Here is a 5,950-nt window from a genome sequence, read left to right on the forward strand (position 1 = left end):
TAAGAAAAATGTGCATTTTCCTGCTGTTGATGGAATTTTCTCTATATGTTGGGTCCATTTGGTCTGTGTTTTTGTTCATGTCCTCTGTTTCTTACTGGTTTTCTGCCTAGATAATCTTGTTGAAGACGGTATATTGAAGTCTCCTTCTGTTATAGGATTGAAGTACATTTCTCCCTTCTCTCTTGTTAATATTTCCTTTATTTATTTTGGTGCTCCAATGTTGGATGCATATCTATAATTGTTATAAATAAATATTCTTTAAAATTTTTTTTTTAGTTGTAGATGGGCACAATATCTTTATTTATTTATTTTTATGTGTGCTGAGGATTGAACCCAGTGCCTCACACATGTGAGGCAGAGGCTGTACCACTGAGCTACAGTCCCAGCCCCTAAATAAATATTCTTGATGAATGAACATTTTATCACTATATAATAACCTTTTGAAAAACATATCTTATCTCAGTTTTTTACTTGAAGTCTGAAAGAAGTGTGACACTTCTGCTGTCTTTGGTTATCTTTTTTATGGAGCAACATTTTCTACTCTTTGACTTTAAGATATGTTTGTCTTTAAAGCTTAAGGAAGTCTTTTGTAGGCAGTAGGTAGTTGGATATTGTTTTTAATTTTTAAAAATCTATGTGACCACTCTATGTCTTTTGATTAGAGTTTTTAATACATTTACAATTAAAGTAATTTTGGTAAGTAAGGTTTTATTATAGACTTTTTAAAATTAAAAAATTATTTCTATTGTTCCTTTCTTCTTTTGTCTTTATTTTGTTTTCATTTTATCTGACTATATTTTTGTTGTGATATGATTTGATTCTTTTTTCTTTATGTATCTACTTCAGCTTTTTTCTCTGAGGTTACCATGAGGCATACATAAACCATCTTTTATAACAGCCTATTTCAAGTTGATATCAACTTAACTTTGACTGCATACAAAACCTCTATACTTTATCTTTTTTCATTCCACATTTTATTATTGATTTCACACGTTACATCTCTTAATTTTGTTTATTCATTAACAAATTATCATAGCTGTAGTTATTTCTATTACTTTTGTCTTTTATGCTAAAGTTAACATGATTGTGTATCACCATTAGAGTAATAAAGTATTCTAAATTTTTGTATTTTAAGGTTTTCAGAAAATTTTATACTTTTGTATATTTTCATGTTATTAATGTCCTTTTACTTCATCTTGAATAGCTTCCTTTAGCAATTTTTGTAAGGCAGGTAGGTATAGCCTCAGTTTTTGTTTGTCTGGGGAAGTCTTTTTATCTCACTCACTTCTGAAGGATAACTTTGTGGCATATTATCTTTGGTTGACACTTCTTTCTTCTGGCACTTTGAATATATTATCCCACATTTCCTTGCCTGCAAGTTTTCTGGTGAGAAATCCATAAATAGTCTTCCAGAGGTCCTCTGGTATGTAAAGAATTATTTTGCTCTTGTTGCTTTCAAAATTCTTTCCTCTTTGATTTTTGAGAATTTGATTATAATTTGTCTTGGTGAAGGTTTCTTTGTGTTTAATCTGTATGACCTTCTTTGGGATTCATGGGTATGGATGTTACTTGTCTCCAGATTGTGAAATATATATATATCCTTTTCTTTCTTTGTTCTTTTTCTTTATGGAATCCCATAATACATATATTTGTTTCCTTAGTGGTATCTGGTAAGTTTTATATGTGTTAGTTATTAGCTTTTTTTCCTCATTCTTTCTCCTTTTGTTCTGTTGGGTAATTTTAAATGTCTCATCTGCAAGCTCAGTAGTTCTGTATTCTGCTTAATCAAGTCTGCCACTGAAGCTCTCTGTAGAATTTTCAGTTTAGTCATTGAGTTCTTCATCTCTGAAATTTCCATTTAGTTCTTTTTTGTTGTTGTTGAACTTCTAATTTTGTTCATTTGTTGTTTTTCTGATATCATGTAATTGTTTATCTGTGGTCCCCTGTAGCTCTCTGAACTTCTTTAAGATGGTTACTTTTATTCTTTAGCTTCTGTTAATTCATGGGATTTCTATTTCTTTAGGCTTACTAGTGGTTACTTTTTTTCTTCTTCTATGGTATTGTTTCCCTTATTATTTCTGATTCTTGTGGCCTTGTATTTGTGTCTGTGCATTTGCAGAATAACTTTGGCAGTGAAAGCCCTTTCAGAGTTACTGTGCAGGCCTTATTGCTGTTGTCTACAGGCTGGCTGGCCTAGTGCCTGAGTCAGTGAAAAAGTAAGCCTGACTTTTTGTCCACAGGGGACATCCCAGTGCTTGAGTCCATGGGGCAGCCCTGGAACCTGGGTCTACAGTGGTGAGTATAGAGCATGGGTCTTTGAGGGTGGGTTTTACTCTTGAGTCCATGGTGACAGGCCTGGTTCTTGGATCCAGTTATAAGCATACATTTTGGATTCATACTTGGCATTAGGGTTCATTGGTACAAGCTTGGAATGTGGATCTTCAGGGGCCGACCTGCTAGGTAGGCAGGTTGAACTTGAGTCTGTTAGGTCTGACTTAGCACTGGGGTGGTTGTGGATCCTGACTGAGTGCATGAAGATCAACCTAGGTCCTGGAGCTGCAGGGCTCTGGATGCTGAGGCCAGGGAATCACAAGTTCAAAGTCAGCCTGTTGCTTTTTATCAAGATCCTATCTCAAAGAAAAGAAGGGGTTGAGAGCTGGGTGTGGTGGTACATGCCTGTAATTCCAGTAATTTGGGAAGTTGAGATAGGAGGATCACAAATTCAAAGTCAGTCTCAGCAATTTAGGGAGACACTGTCTCAAAATAAAAAAAAATAAAAAGGGCTGGGGATTTGACTTAGTGACTAAGCATCCCTGGTTCAATTCTCAATACAAAAAAAAAAAGTTCTAAAAATTTTTTGATAAGACCTGTCAAAGACAAAGCTATGAATTGGACAGTTTTTTATTTGGCAACATTCTATGACTCCTGAAATATTTATTTTTTTTCTTGGCAATATGTTTCTTTTCCATTTACCTTTCAGGCAAATTTATGCCAAAGTTTTCCTTTCTAATCTACCATCTTCCTTTCGAAGTTTACCTTTGAAATATTTTTTTTTCTTTTCAGGCAGTTAAAATATATGATAAAATTTACTAACAGATAATAATTTAATATGCATTATTATTGATTAAGTGTACACTTTTATGAGGACTTTTGGAGCTAAAAATTTTTAAATTTATTTCAGATAAATTAAAAGTAGGTAGAAGAATCACAAGTATCAATAAAGTACACTTTTGTACAGACAGAATTTTTGTAAGCATTCCTCAAATAGCAACTTTTTAAAATAACTATTCTGTATTAAACACATTGAATTCATATAATAGAAATGCTTCACTTGTTGTTTGAAAATGGAATTCATTAATTATTATGGTGGTTTATATTTCTAAAGTTAACTTCATATGCATTTTCTCATGTTATTATCTCAATAACCATGTGAGGAAGAGTACACAGTTTCACCTTTTTACAAATGGAAGAACTGAGCCTCAGCGAGGTTAACAGATTTGTTCAGGGTGGCCAATCAGTGTGTGGTAAAAATAGAAAAAGAAACAATATCTCTGGATTTCTGGTCAGGTAATTGTTCCATCATTGTTAGTTAAAATATATAAATGACTTAAATTCAATCCAATAGTATTTGCTTTATTTGTTTATTCAGAGCTAGGGATTGAACCTAGGACCTTGTGCATGATAGGCAAGTTCTCCACCACTGATCCATACCCTCCCATTCTCTATATATATTGAATACCTACAGTATATTTTGATTCATTGGGAATACAGAGAATCACAAATGAGACTGCTCAGAAGTAGATCCCAGATGGGAAGTCTAAGACATCTTAACAGATTCCTGTAGTAGAAGGTAGTAAGTAAAATGTGCCACCATTGACGAAGAGATAAAGTACTGAGGGAATCCAGGGCAGGTGGGGGGCATGATTCTCTTGCTGGGAAGAGGACATGGTAGCCTTCACATTAGACCATGCACCTGGGCATGGTTTGTAGGATGTCTAGGGTGTGAACAAAGAGAGATGAAAGAAGGTATGTACAAAAGCAGAGGCAAGATTAAGCAAAAGGGCAAAAGCATAGATTACATTGAACTTATTCTCATTTTGTTGCTCCACCTCAAATACCTTCTTCTCTACTAACAATATCCAAATATTTCTTTGAGTAGTCACTTCTGTCCAAATGTAAATTTATATATTTTAGAGGAGAATGAGCTGAACGCTGTGTTCCAAACAATACCATAGTACCCAACCTTGATAAATCAAATTTTCAGTGTTTCAGAGTTATCCAAGACTTATGAAAGAAAGCACATTTTTTTTGTGTTGAAATTACTCAAAAGGTAGGATGTAGCTAATGGTCTTCACTGCTATCTCATGAAGAAAGTCTTCAACTGGGAGATAATTCTTGATGGGTCTCTCACATTTCTGCACATCTCATAAAGCATTGTTTGCCCTTTGTTCCAGACTATATTTTCCAATGGCAAACAATAAACAGTCTTAAGAGGAGAAAGAGAGATCCAGAACAAAGGGAAAGAATGCCAATTATAAAAGATTCAGGTTCCATTAGATCAGAGTTCCTGTACTGCCTAGGTAGGCATAAATCTGAGCTTGTCTGTGTCACCCCCCTGGGATTTATGGATAAGGGAGATTCACAGAATTATAATGATGTTCATACTAGTGACTGTTCCATGAATAATAAAGTATCTAGTTCAGCAGTTTCATGTCTTCTGTCAACATCCATGTAACTGAGGCAGGTTCACTTGTTAGCTTATAAGGAGGGTAAAATCTCAGACCCTTCACATTTTCTGACACTTTCTAGATAAATAAATCAGCATAGATTTCTCTATGATAAAGTATATATAGAGAGGTTTATGACAATAATTTTTTTAACATTCACATCAAGTTGTATCTGAATCCTAATATCTCTGTCTTAATTACATAAGCCATTACCTTCTCTTTTTTTTATATAACCAAAATCACCTTTATTTTTTAGTCTTAAAAGAAACTAATTTGGGGCTGGGGTTGTGGCTCAGTGGCAGAGCACTTGCCTCGCACATGTGAGGCACTGGGTTCATAAAAATGAATAAAAATGAATAAACGAAATAAATATATTGCATCCATCTATAACTAAAAAATGTTTCAAAAAATAATTTCTTCTTTTTCCAAAACAATCATGATTAACTTAGAAAAATGGTCGTATAACACATCTTCAAAGAATTTCCCTTTAATAGGAAAATTAGCTTTAGAGAATCTAAACATTAGAAGATTTTTTTAAAAATCTATTTTGTTGCCATTATAAAACAAAATGAATCTAGCATAAATCAAGGAAATTCGGTCATACTTCAGGTCCTTTTCCTCTAGAAACCAGCATTGTTATTTTATTTCCACTTAGCAAAATATGATTTAATTTAGTAATCCTTCTACCTTCTGGTGTGATTTTAAACTCAGTGACATCTTCCAGCACCATATTGACAAAGTCATCAAATCCTAGATGTGTTCCAACAATTTCCTTATCACTCTTCATCACAATGTGAATTTTTGATCCTATGCACTGTCCACAAGTTCTAGCAGCAGCATCTTTGATGGGCTGGTTATAGAGTTAGCTGTCATGGCTAAACCGGAAGTAGCCAGCCTGCCTTTCCTTTCTCGAATTAAGTTTCTCTTACCTTGCAACCAGAAAATCTAGATTAAATACAATATGGGATTAATCTAAGTATTTATTTTAACTGGTAGTGTAAAATTCAAGAATAGTAATACTTAAAGATTAAATTATATATCTGTAGAATAACTGTGGGTTTGACTTCAATGAACTAAAAGAGTGGATCCTCCCATTAGCAATATTTTACACACATTTAATTCTTGAATACAAATATGAAATATAATGCATTCTATGCCCATAGTAAAGTAGTGAAGAATATTAGTAGGTCTTTAAATATAATAGGTTTGGGAAGAAAAAAACC

General features: G+C 33.6%; 1 pseudogene across 1 annotated transcript; it reads right to left on the reverse strand.

The window, feature by feature from the left end:
* Positions 1–5,303: 5,303 nt before the first annotated feature.
* LOC308650522 (U6 snRNA-associated Sm-like protein LSm5) lies at positions 5,304–5,600 on the reverse strand (annotated as a pseudogene). Its single transcript has one exon. The product of its transcript is annotated as a U6 snRNA-associated Sm-like protein LSm5 (transcript).
* Between the last annotated feature and the right edge of the window lie 350 nt (positions 5,601–5,950).

The sequence above is a fragment of the Spermophilus citellus genome (assembly GCF_964194105.1).
Source record: "Spermophilus citellus genome assembly, chromosome: 1".
In the NCBI taxonomy this organism is placed as follows: domain Eukaryota; kingdom Metazoa; phylum Chordata; class Mammalia; order Rodentia; family Sciuridae; genus Spermophilus; species Spermophilus citellus.